We start from the raw sequence: 14,074 nt of genomic DNA, 5'->3' as shown, positions 1-14,074 counted from the left end.
CAGGAAGGTGGAGGTCCTGCTCAGCCCTAGAGACAGACACACACATGCAAACACACACACAGAAACCTTAGACACACAACTGGTAGTGTCGAGCCAAAGACTTAGCAGTATGAGGAGGGCACTGAACCCACCCATGCTCCAAAGAAGGAGAGGCCTTTCCCTGATCCACACGTGCATTCTCCCTCCTTCTCCCCCAAACCTGCCTCCTCCTCAAGCCCACGCATTAGTACATAGAATACGATTAGGCAGCGCTCTCAGGTGACAGAATTGTCAACGATGCTCTCGTTAAAACAACAGCACAGTCAAACAGACAGCATGCTAGCATGTGAAATGCGATCAGTTCTTTCAGACACGGCTCATGATGAATGGAGCCACACAAGGAGGACTGCAGCTATGCTGCGCCCCGAGCCGAACTGGGAGAATGGCTACCTACCAAAGTGCTGCACACTCTCATTTCACCCTCAGAGGCAGAAAAGAGGACTGCAAAGGACTCACGGGTCTCCCATGCTCTCCGCAAAGGACTCCCATTCCTCCTGCGGACCAAAGGTAACAACAAAAGCAGCTTTTTATTTGTAGAGCACACAACTTTTGGAAAATACACAGCTAAAACTGTCCCCGCTTTAAGTGCTTTACAGCACTTAAAGCGGGGACAGTTTTAGCTGTGTAATTTGAAAAACTTGCCTCTAAGTGCATAGATGATGAAGTTCGAATGGGGGAACTGTGTCCACTTGCGTTGAGCATTCTTTCAGTGAGAAAGGATTTGGTTACATTTTGACTCTTTAGCACTGATTCTCATTCTTGTCAATCAACTGGGAAATTTCTGTGTTAATTTCTAGCAGAGGTAATAGAGTTAGTCCAAAATCATAGGTGTATATAAGTCCAGGTGGACAAGTATGCCCAGAATCCCAGGCACTGAGCTGAAAAGGGGATCATTTCCCAGTGGGCCTCACGTCCCACAGAAACCGCTGTGCAAAAGTCGAGAAACAGATACAGAAAGTGACTGGCCTAAGGCTTGTCACTTGAATGTGAGTGGCTGAATGAGTGGCGGATGGTTGGAAATGAAATCCAAATCCCCTGACCTCTAATTTCAGAAGGTGCAGTGCCTCCCCAATGCCCGATTTTAGAGTTAAACGTCTTAGCAAGAGCTTTACTGCACTGAAGTCACCCTGAAAAGACATTAGCTTCCATCCGCACAGTCATTGCCCCCTGGTCTCTAATGAGAGTTTGCCCAGTTAAAGTTGCAGCACTGGGTTTAACGTGAGAGATCTTGACTTTCAGCCTGTAACTTTTGAAAAGGGTCGATGTACTTAGGGCTTCCTGCTACAAAGTAAGAGTCAAGGACCCTCTTCCGCAAAGAGGAGCTGGCCTTAGTGGGAAATGGAGAATGAGCTCCTTTAAATCACCGCTCTGTCACCAATCATTAAGAAAACTTTCCAAGAATATACATGTATCGTGTCTCCAGGAGGGCTGGGATTTGTGCAAGGTTCTGAGTAACATGCTACCACAGGAAGGTGGAGGTCCTGCTCAGCCCTAGAGACAGACACACACATGCAAACACACACACAGAAACCTTAGACACACAACTGGTAGTGTCGAGCCAAAGACTTAGCAGTATGAGGAGGGCACTGAACCCACCCATGCTCCAAAGAAGGAGAGGCCTTTCCCTGATCCACACGTGCATTCTCCCTCCTTCTCCCCCAAACCTGCCTCCTCCTCAAGCCCACGCATTATTACATAGAATACGATTAGGCAGCGCTCTCAGGTTACAGGATTGTCAACGATGCTCTCGTTAAAACAACAGCACAGTCAAACAGACAGCATGCTAGCATGTGAAATGCGATCAGTTCTTTCAGACACGGCTCATGATGAATGGAGCCACACAAGGAGGACTGCAGCTATGCTGCGCTCCGAGCCGAACTGGGAGAATGGCTACCTACCAAAGTGCTGCACACACTCATTTCACCCTCAGAGGCATAAAAGAGGCGTGCAAAGGACTCACGGGTCTCCCATGCTCTCCGCAAAGGACTCCCATTCCTCCTGCGGACCAAAGGTAACAACAAAAGCAGCTTTTTATTTGTAGAGCACACAACTTTTGGAAAATACACAGCTAAAACTGTCCCCGCTTTAAGTGCTTTACAGCACTTAAAGCGGGGACAGTTTTAGCTGTGTAATTTGAAAAACTTGCCTCTAAGTGCATAGATGATGAAGTTCGAATGGGGGAACTGTGTCCACTTGCGTTGAGCATTCTTTCAGTGAGAAAGGATTTGGTTACATTTTGACTCTTTAGCACTGATTCTCATTTTTGTCAATCAACTGTGAAATTTCTGTGTTAATTTCTAGCAGAGGTAATAGAGTTAGTCCAAAATCATAGGTGTATATAAGTACAGGTAGACAATTATGCCCAGAATCCCAGGCAATGAGCTGAAAAGGGGATCATTTCCCAGTGGGCCTCACGTCCCACAGAAACCACTGTCCAAAAGTCGAGAAAAAGATACAGAAAGTGACTGGTCTAAGGCTTGTCACTTGAATGTGAGTGGCTGAATGAGTGGCGGATGGTTGGAAATGAAATCCAAATCCCCTGACCTCTAACTTCAGAGGGTGCAGTGCCTCCCCAATGACCGATTTTAGAGTTAAACGTCTTAGCAAGAGCTTTACTGCACTGAAGTCACCCTGAAAAGACATTAGCCTCCATCCTCACAGTCATTGTCCCCTGGTCTCTAATGAGAGTTTGCCCAGTTAAAGTTGCAACATTGGGTTTAACGTGAGAGATCTTGACTTTCAGCCTGTAACTTTTGAAAAGGGTCGATGTACTTAGGGCTTCCTGCTACAAAGTAAGAGTCAAGGACCCTCTTCCGCAAAGAGGAGCTGGCCTTAGTGGGAAATGGAGAATGAGCTCCTTTAAATCACCGCTCTGTCACCAATCATTAAGAAAACTTTCCAAGAACATACATGTATCGTGTCTCCAGGAGGGCTGGGATTTGTGCAAGGTTCTGAGTAACATGCTACCACACGAAGGTGGAGGTCCTGCTCAGCCCTAGAGACAGACACACACATGCAAACACACACACAGAAACCTTAGACACACAACTGGTAGTGTCGAGCCAAAGACTTAGCAGTATGAGGAGGGCACTGAACCCACCCATGCTCCAAAGAAGGAGAGGCCTTTCCCTGATCCACACGTGCATTCTCCCTCCTTCTCCCCCAAACCTGCCTCCTCCTCAAGCCCACGCATTATTACATAGAATACGATTAGGCAGCGCTCTCAGGTTACAGAATTGTCAACGATGCTCTCGTTAAAACAACAGCACAGTCAAACAGACAGCATGCTAGCATGTGAAATGCGATCAGTTCTTTCAGACACGGCTCATGATGAATGGAGCCACACAAGGAGGACTGCAGCTATGCTGCGCCCCGAGCAGAACTGGGAGAATGGCTACCTACCAAAGTGCTGCACACTCTCATTTCACCCTCAGAGGCAGAAAAGAGGCGTGCAAAGGACTCACGGGTCTCCCATGCTCTCCGCAAAGGACTCCCATTCCTCCTGCGGACCAAAGGTAACAACAAAAGCAGCTTTTTATTTGTAGAGCACACAACTTTTGGAAAATACACAGCTAAAACTGTCCCCGCTTTAAGTGCTTTACAGCACTTAAAGCGGGGACAGTTTTAGCTGTGTAATTTGAAAAACTTGCCTCTAAGTGCATAGATGATGAAGTTCGAATGGGGGAACTGTGTCCACTTGCGTTGAGCATTCTTTCAGTGAGAAAGGATTTGGTTACATTTTGACTCTTTAGCACTGATTCTCATTCTTGTCAATCAACTGTGAAATTTCTGTGTTAATTTCTAGCAGAGGTAATAGAGTTAGTCCAAAATCATAGGTGTATATAAGTCCAGGTGGACAAGTATGCCCAGAATCCCAGGCACTGAGCTGAAAAGGGGATCATTTCCCAGTGGGCCTCACGTCCCACAGAAACCGCTGTGCAAAAGTCGAGAAACAGATACAGAAAGTGACTGGCCTAAGGCTTGTCACTTGAATGTGAGTGGCTGAATGAGTGGCGGATGGTTGGAAATGAAATCCAAATCCCCTGACCTCTAATTTCAGAGGGTGCAGTGCCTCCCCAATGCCCGATTTTAGAGTTAAACGTCTTAGCAAGAGCTTTACTGCACTGAAGTCACCCTGAAAAGACATTAGCTTCCATCCGCACAGTCATTGTCCCCTGGTCTCTAATGAGAGTTTGCCCAGTTAAAGTTGCAACACTGGGTTTAACGTGAGAGATCTTGACTTTCAGCCTGTAACTTTTGAAAAGGGTCGATGTACTTAGGGCTTCCTGCTACAAAGTAAGAGTCAAGGACCCTCTTCCGCAAAGAGGAGCTGGCCTTAGTGGGAAATGGAGAATGAGCTCCTTTAAATCACCGCTCTGTCACCAATCATTAAGAAAACTTTCCAAGAACATACATGTATCGTGTCTCCAGGAGGGCTGGGATTTGTGCAAGGTTCTGAGTAACATGCTACCACAGGAAGGTAGAGGTCCTGCTCAGCCCTAGAGACAGACACACACATGCAAACACACACACAGAAACCTTAGACACACAACTGGTAGTGTCGAGCCAAAGACTTAGCAGTATGAGGAGGGCACTGAACCCACCCATGCTCCAAAGAAGGAGAGGCCTTTCCCTGATCCACACGTGCATTCTCCCTCCTTCTCCCCCAAACCTGCCTCCTCCTCAAGCCCACGCATTAGTACATAGAATACGATTAGGCAGCGCTCTCAGGTTACAGAATTGTCAACGATGCTCTCGTTAAAACAACAGCACAGTCAAACAGACAGCATGCTAGCATGTGAAATGCGATCAGTTCTTTCAGACACGGCTCATGATGAATGGAGCCACACAAGGAGGACTGCAGCTATGCTGCGCCCCGAGCCGAACTGGGAGAATGGCTACCTACCAAAGTGCTGCACACTCTCATTTCACCCTCAGAGGCAGAAAAGAGGCCTGCAAAGGACTCACGGGTCTCCCATGCTCTCCGCAAAGGACTCCCATTCCTCCTGCGGACCAAAGGTAACAACAAAAGCAGCTTTTTATTTGTAGAGCACACAACTTTTGGAAAATACACAGCTAAAACTGTCCCCGCTTTAAGTGCTTTACAGCACTTAAAGCGGGGACAGTTTTAGCTGTGTAATTTGAAAACCTTGCCTCTAAGTGCATAGATGATGAAGTTCGAATGGGGGAACTGTGTCCACTTGCGTTGAGCATTCTTTCAGTGAGAAAGGATTTGGTTACATTTTGACTCTTTAGCACTGATTCTCATTCTTGTCAATCAACTGTGAAATTTCTGTGTTAATTTCTAGCAGAGGTAATAGAGTTAGTCCAAAATCATAGGTGTATATAAGTCCAGGTGGACAAGTATGCCCAGAATCCCAGGCACTGAGCTGAAAAGGGGATCATTTCCCAGTGGGCCTCACGTCCCACAGAAACCGCTCTGCAAAAGTCGAGAAACAGATACAGAAAGTGACTGGCCTAAGGCTTGTCACTTGAATGTGAGTGGCTGAATGAGTGGCGGATGGTTGGAAATGAAATCCAAATCCCCTGACCTCTAACTTCAGAGGGTGCAGTGCCTCCCCCATGCCCGATTTTAGAGTTAAACGTCTTAGCAAGAGCTTTACTGCACTGAAGTCACCCTGAAAAGACATTAGCTTCCATCCGCACAGTCATTGCCCCCTGGTCTCTAATGAGAGTTTGCCCAGTTAAAGTTGCAACATTGGGTTTAACGTGAGAGATCTTGACTTTCAGCCTGTAACTTTTGAAAAGGGTCGATGTACTTAGGGCTTCTTGCTACAAAGTAAGAGTCAAGGACCCTCTTCCGCAAAGAGGAGCTGGCCTTAGTGGGAAATGGAGAATGAGCTCCTTTAAATCACCGCTCTGTCACCAATCATTAAGAAAACTTTCCAAGAACATACATGTATCGTGTCTCCAGGAGGGCTGGGATTTGTGCAAGGTTCTGAGTAACATGCTACCACAGGAAGGTGGAGGTCGTGCTCAGCCCTAGAGACAGACACACACATGCAAACACACACACAGAAACCTTAGACACACAACTGGTAGTGTCGAGCCAAAGACTTAGCAGTATGAGGAGGGCACTGAACCCACCCATGCTCCAAAGAAGGAGAGGCCATTCCCTGATCCACACGTGCATTCTCCCTCCTTCTCCCCCAAACCTGCCTCCTCCTCAAGCCCACGGATTATTACATAGAATATGATTAGGCAGCGCTCTCAGGTTACAGAATTGTCAACGATGCTCTCGTTGAAGTGCTTTGCAGCACTTAAAGCGGGGACAGTTTTAGCTGTGTAATTTGAAAAACTTGCCTCTAAGTGCATAGATGATGAAGTTCGAATGGGGGAACTGTGTCCACTTGCGTTGAGCATTCTTTCAGTGAGAAAGGATTTGGTTACATTTTGACTCTTTAGCACTGATTCTCATTCTTGTCAATCAACTGGGAAATTTCTGTGTTAATTTCTAGCAGAGGTAATAGAGTTAGTCCAAAATCATAGGTGTATATAAGTCCAGGTGGACAAGTATGCCCAGAATCCCAGGCACTGAGCTGAAAAGGGGATCATTTCCCAGTGGGCCTCACGTCCCACAGAAACCGCTGTGCAAAAGTCGAGAAACAGATACAGAAAGTGACTGGCCTAAGGCTTGTCACTTGAATGTGAGTGGCTGAATGAGTGGCGGATGGTTGGAAATGAAATCCAAATCCCCTGACCTCTAATTTCAGAGGGTGCAGTGCCTCCCCAATGCCCGATTTTAGAGTTAAACGTCTTAGCAAGAGCTTTACTGCACTGAAGTCACCCTGAAAAGACATTAGCTTCCATCCGCACAGTCATTGCCCCCTGGTCTCTAATGAGAGTTTGCCCAGTTAAAGTTGCAGCACTGGGTTTAACGTGAGAGATCTTGACTTTCAGCCTGTAACTTTTGAAAAGGGTCGATGTACTTAGGGCTTCCTGCTACAAAGTAAGAGTCAAGGACCCTCTTCCGCAAAGAGGAGCTGGCCTTAGTGGGAAATGGAGAATGAGCTCCTTTAAATCACCGCTCTGTCACCAATCATTAAGAAAACTTTCCAAGAACATACATGTATCGTGTCTCCAGGAGGGCTGGGATTTGTGCAAGGTTCTGAGTAACATGCTACCACAGGAAGGTGGAGGTCCTGCTCAGCCCTAGAGACAGACACACACATGCAAACACACACACAGAAACCTTAGACACACAACTGGTAGTGTCGAGCCAAAGACTTAGCAGTATGAGGAGGGCACTGAACCCACCCATGCTCCAAAGAAGGAGAGGCCTTTCCCTGATCCACACGTGCATTCTCCCTCCTTCTCCCCCAAACCTGCCTCCTCCTCAAGCCCACGCATTATTACATAGAATACGATTAGGCAGCGCTCTCAGGTTACAGAATTGTCAACGATGCTCTCGTTAAAACAACAGCACAGTCAAACAGACAGCATGCTAGCATGTGAAATGCGATCAGTTCTTTCAGACACGGCTCATGATGAATGGAGCCACACAAGGAGGACTGCAGCTATGCTGCGCCCCGAGCCGAACTGGGAGAATGGCTACCTACCAAAGTGCTGCACACTCTCATTTCACCCTCAGAGGCAGAAAAGAGGACTGCAAAGGACTCACGGGTCTCCCATGCTCTCCGCAAAGGACTCCCATTCCTCCTGCGGACCAAAGGTAACAACAAAAGCAGCTTTTTATTTGTAGAGCACACAACTTTTGGAAAATACACAGCTAAAACTGTCCCCGCTTTAAGTGCTTTACAGCACTTAAAGCGGGGACAGTTTTAGCTGTGTAGTTTGAAAAACTTGCCTCTAAGTGCATAGATGATGAAGTTCGAATGGGGGAACTGTGTCCACTTGCGTTGAGCATTCTTTCAGTGAGAAAGGATTTGGTTACATTTTGACTCTTTAGCACTGATTCTCATTCTTGTCAATCAACTGGGAAATTTCTGTGTTAATTTCTAGCAGAGGTAATAGAGTTAGTCCAAAATCATAGGTGTATATAAGTCCAGGTGGACAAGTATGCCCAGAATCCCAGGCACTGAGCTGAAAAGGGGATCATTTCCCAGTGGGCCTCACGTCCCACAGAAACCGCTGTGCAAAAGTCGAGAAACAGATACAGAAAGTGACTGGCCTAAGGCTTGTCACTTGAATGTGAGTGGCTGAATGAGTGGCGGATGGTTGGAAATGAAATCCAAATCCCCTGACCTCTAATTTCAGAGGGTGCAGTGCCTCCCCAATGCCCGATTTTAGAGTTAAACATCTTAGCAAGAGCTTTACTGCACTGAAGTCACCCTGAAAAGACATTAACTTCCATGCGCACAGTCATTGCCCCCTGGTCTCTAATGAGAGTTTGCCCAGTTAAAGTTGCAACACTGGGTTTAACGTGAGAGATCTTGACTTTCAGCCTGTAACTTTTGAAATGGGTCGATGTACTTAGGGCTTCCTGCTACAAAGTAAGAGTCAAGGACCCTCTTCCGCAAAGAGGAGCTGGCCTTAGTGGGAAATGGAGAATGGGCTCCTTTAAATCACCGCACTGTCATCAATCATTAAGAAAACTTTCCAAGAACATACATGTATCGTGTCTCCAGGAGGGCTGGGATTTGTGCAAGGTTCTGAGTAACATGCTACCACAGGAAGGTGGAGGTCCTGCTCAGCCCTAGAGACAGACACACACATGCAAACACACACACAGAAACCTTAGACACACAACTGGTAGTGTCGAGCCAAAGACTTAGCAGTATGAGGAGGGCACTGAACCCACCCATGCTCCAAAGAAGGAGAGGCCTTTCCCTGATCCACACGTGCATTCTCCCTCCTTCTCCCCCAAACCTGCCTCCTCCTCAAGCCCACGCATTATTACATAGAATACGATTAGGCAGCGCTCTCAGGTTACAGAATTGTCAACGATGCTCTCGTTAAAACAACAGCACAGTCAAACAGACAGCATGCTAGCATGTGAAATGCGATCAGTTCTTTCAGACACGGCTCATGATGAATGGAGCCACACAAGGAGGACTGCAGCTATGCTGCGCCCCGAGCCGAACTGGGAGAATGGCTACCTACCAAAGTGCTGCACACTCTCATTTCACCCTCAGAGGCAGAAAAGAGGCCTGCAAAGGACTCACGGGTCTCCCATGCTCTCCGCAAAGGACTCCCATTCCTCCTGCGGACCAAAGGTAACAACAAAAGCAGCTTTTTATTTGTAGAGCACACAACTTTTGGAAAATACACCGCTAAAACTGTCCCCGCTTTAAGTGCTGTAAAGCACTTAAAGCGGGGACAGTTTTAGCTGTGTAATTTGAAAAACTTGCCTCTAAGTGCATAGATGATGAAGTTCGAATGGGGGAACTGTGTCCACTTGCGTTGAGCATTCTTTCAGTGAGAAAGGATTTGGTTACATTTTGACTCTTTAGCACTGATTCTCATTCTTGTCAATCAACTGGGAAATTTCTGTGTTAATTTCTAGCAGAGGTAATAGAGTTAGTCCAAAATCATAGGTGTATATAAGTCCAGGTGGACAAGTATGCCCAGAATCCCAGGCACTGAGCTGAAAAGGGGATCATTTCCCAGTGGGCCTCACGTCCCACAGAAACCGCTGTGCAAAAGTCGAGAAACAGATACAGAAAGTGACTGGCCTAAGGCTTGTCACTTGAACGTGAGTGGCTGAATGAGTGGCGGATGGTTGGAAATGAAATCCAAATCCCCTGACCTCTAACTTCAGAGGGTGCAGTGCCTCCCCCATGCCCGATTTTAGAGTTAAACGTCTTAGCAAGAGCTTTACTGCACTGAAGTCACCCTGAAAAGACATTAGCTTCCATCCGCACAGTCATTGCCCCCTGGTCTCTAATGAGAGTTTGCCCAGTTAAAGTTGCAACATTGGGTTTAACGTGAGAGATCTTGACTTTCAGCCTGTAACTTTTGAAAAGGGTCGATGTACTTAGGGCTTCCTGCTACAAAGTAAGAGTCAAGGACCCTCTTCCGCAAAGAGGAGCTGGCCTTAGTGGGAAATGGAGAATGAGCTCCTTTAAATCACCGCTCTGTCACCAATCATTAAGAAAACTTTCCAAGAACATACATGTATCGTGTCTCCAGGAGGGCTGGGATTTGTGCAAGGTTCTGAGTAACATGCTACCACAGGAAGGTGGAGGTCCTGCTCAGCCCTAGAGACAGACACACACATGCAAACACACACACAGAAACCTTAGACACACAACTGGTAGTGTCGAGCCAAAGACTTAGCAGTATGAGGACGGCACTGAACCCACCCATGCTCCAAAGAAGGAGAGGCCATTCCCTGATCCACACGTGCATTCTCCCTCCTTCTCCCCCAAACCTGCCTCCTCCTCAAGCCCACGCATTATTACATAGAATATGATTAGGCAGCGCTCTCAGGTTACAGAATTGTCAACGATGCTCTCGTTTAAGTGCTTTGCAGCACTTAAAGCGGAGACAGTTTTAGCTGTGTAATTTGAAAAACTTGCCTCTAAGTGCATAGATGATGAAGTTCGAATGGGGGAACTGTGTCCACTTGCGTTGAGCATTCTTTCAGTGAGAAAGGATTTGGTTACATTTTGACTCTTTAGCACTGATTCTCATTCTTGTCAATCAACTGTGAAATTTCTGTGTTAATTTCTAGCAGAGGTAATAGAGTTAGTCCAAAATCATAGGTGTATATAAGTCCAGGTGGACAAGTATGCCCAGAATCCCAGGCACTGAGCTGAAAAGGGGATCATTTCCCAGTGGGCCTCACGTCCCACAGAAACCGCTGTGCAAAACTCGAGAAACAGATACAGAAAGTGACTGGCCTAAGGCTTCTCACTTGAATGTGAGTGGCTGAATGAGTGGCGGATGGTTGGAAATGAAATCCAAATCCCCTGACCTCTAATTTCAGAGGGTGCAGTGCCTCCCCAATGCCCGATTTTAGAGTTAAACGTCTTAGCAAGAGCTTTACTGCACTGAAGTCACCCTGAAAAGACATTAGCTTCCATCCGCACAGTCATTGTCCCCTGGTCTCTAATGAGAGTTTGCCCAGTTAAAGTTGCAACACTGGGTTTAACGTGAGAGATCTTGACTTTCAGCCTGTAACTTTTGAAAAGGGTCGATGTACTTAGGGCTTCCTGCTACAAAGTAAGAGTCAAGGACCCTCTTCCGCAAAGAGGAGCTGGCCTTAGTGGGAAATGGAGAATGAGCTCCTTTAAATCACCGCTCTGTCACCAATCATTAAGAAAACTTTCCAAGAACATACATGTATCGTGTCTCCAGGAGGGCTGGGATTTGTGCAAGGTTCTGAGTAACATGCTACCACAGGAAGGTGGAGGTCCTGCTCAGCCCTAGAGACAGACACACACATGCAAACACACACACAGAAACCTTAGACACACAACTGGTAGTGTCGAGCCAAAGACTTAGCAGTATGAGGAGGGCACTGAACCCACCCATGCTCCAAAGAAGGAGAGGCCTTTCCCTGATCCACACGTGCATTCTCCCTCCTTCTCCCCCAAACATGCCTCCTCCTCAAGCCCACGCATTAGTACATAGAATACGATTAGGCAGCGCTCTCAGGTGACAGAATTGTCAACGATGCTCTCGTTAAAACAACAGCACAGTCAAACAGACAGCATGCTAGCATGTGAAATGCGATCAGTTCTTTCAGACACGGTTCATGATGAATGGAGCCACACAAGGAGGACTGCAGCTATGCTGCGCCCCGAGCCGAACTGGGAGAATGGCTACCTACCAAAGTGCTGCACACTCTCATTTCACCCTCAGAGGCAGAAAAGAGGCGTGCAAAGGACTCACGGGTCTCCCATGCTCTCCGCAAAGGACTCCCATTCCTCCTGCGGACCAAAGGTAACAACAAAAGCAGCTTTTTATTTATAGAGCACACAACTTTTGGAAAATACACAGCTAAAACTGTCCCCGCTTTAAGTGCTTTGCAACACTTAAAGCGGGGACAGTTTTAGCTGTGTAATTTGAAAAACTTGCCTCTAAGTGCATAGATGATGAAGTTCGAATGGGGGAACTGTGTCCACTTGCGTTGAGCATTCTTTCAGTGAGAAAGGATTTGGTTACATTTTGACTCTTTAGCACTGATTCTCATTCTTGTCAATCAACTGTGAAATTTCTGTGTTAATTTCTAGCAGAGGAAATAGAGTTAGTCCAAAATCATAGGTGTATATAAGTCCAGGTGGACAAGTATGCCCAGAATCCCAGGCACTGAGCTGAAAAGGGGATCATTTCCCAGTGGGCCTCACGTCCCACAGAAACCGCTGTGCAAAAGTCGAGAAACAGATACAGAAAGTGACTGGCCTAAGGCTTCTCACTTGAACGTGAGTGGCTGAATGAGTGGCGGATGGTTGGAAATGAAATCCAAATACCCTGACCTCTAATTTCAGAGGGTGCAGTGCCTACCCCAATGCCCGATTTTAGAGTTAAACGTCTTAGCAAGAGCTTTACTGCACTGAAGTCACCCTGAAAAGACATCAGCTTCCATCCGCACAGTCATTGCCCCCTGGTCTCTAATGAGAGTTTGCCCAGTTAAAGTTGCAACATTGGGTTTAACGTGAGAGATCTTGACTTTCAGCCTGTAACTTTTGAAAAGGGTCGATGTACTTAGGGCTTCCTGCTACAAAGTAAGAGTCAAGGACCCTCTTCCGCAAAGAGGAGCTGGCCTTAGTGGGAAATGGAGAATGAGCTCCTTTAAATCACCGCTCTGTCACCAATCATTAAGAAAACTTTCCAAGAACATACATGTATCGTGTCTCCAGGAGGGCTGGGATTTGTGCAAGGTTCTGAGTAACATGCTACCACAGGAAGGTGGAGGTCCTGCTCAGCCCTAGAGACAGACACACACATGCAAACACACACACAGAAACCTTAGACACACAACTGGTAGTGTCGAGCCAAAGACTTAGCAGTATGAGGAGGGCACTGACCCCACCCATGCTCCAAAGAAGGAGAGGCCTTTCCCTGATCCACACGTGCAGTCTCCCTCCTTCTCCCCCAAACCTGCCTCCTCCTCAAGCCCACGCAGTATTACATAGAATACGATTAGGCAGCGCTCTCAGGTTACAGAATTGTCAACGATGCTCTCGTTAAAACAACAGCACAGTCAAACAGACAGCATGCTAGCATGTGAAATGCGATCAGTTCTTTCAGACACGGCTCATGATGAATGGAGCCACACAAGGAGGACTGCAGCTATGCTGCGCCCCGAGCTGAACTCGGAGAATGGCTACCTACCAAAGTGCTGCACACTCTCATTTCACCCTCAGAGGCAGAAAAGAGGCCTGCAAAGGACTCACGGGTCTCCCATGCTCTCCGCAAAGGACTCCCATTCCTCCTGCGGACCAAAGGTAACAACAAAAGCAGCTTTTTATTTGTAGAGCACACAACTTTTGGAAAATACACAGCTAAAACTGTCCCCGCTTTAAGTGCTTTACAGCACTTAAAGCGGGGACAGTTTTAGCTGTGTAATTTGAAAAACTTGCCTCTAAGTGCATAGATGATGAAGTTCGAATGGGGGAACTGTGTCCACCTGCGTTGAGCATTCTTTCAGTGAGAAAGGATTTGGTTACATTTTGACTCTTTAGCACTGATTCTCATTCTTGTCAATCAACTGTGAAATTTCTGTGTTAATTTCTAGCAGAGGTAATAGAGTTAGTCCAAAATCATAGGTGTATATAAGTCCAGGTGGACAAGTATGCCCAGAATCCCAGGCACTGAGCTGAAAAGGGGATCATTTCCCAGTGGGCCTCACGTCCCACAGAAACCGCTGTGCAAAAGTCGAGAAACAGATACAGAAAGTGACTGGCCTAAGGCTTCTCACTTGAACGTGAGTGGCTGAATGGGTGGCGGATGTTTGGAAATGAAATCCAAATCCCCTGACCTCTAATTTCAGAGGGTGCAGTGCCTCCCCAGGGCCCAATTTTAGAGTTAAACGTCTTAGCAAGAGCTTTACTGCACTGAAGTCACCCTGAAAAGACATCAGCTTCCATCCGCACAGTCATTGCCC

Source organism: Aotus nancymaae, unplaced genomic scaffold (genome assembly GCF_030222135.1).
Source record: "Aotus nancymaae isolate 86718 unplaced genomic scaffold, 86718_ANA_hifiasm-v0.15.2.pri h1tg000062l, whole genome shotgun sequence".
Classification (NCBI taxonomy): Eukaryota; Metazoa; Chordata; class Mammalia; order Primates; family Aotidae; genus Aotus; species Aotus nancymaae.
Note: the sequence above shows the minus strand (reverse complement) of the source record.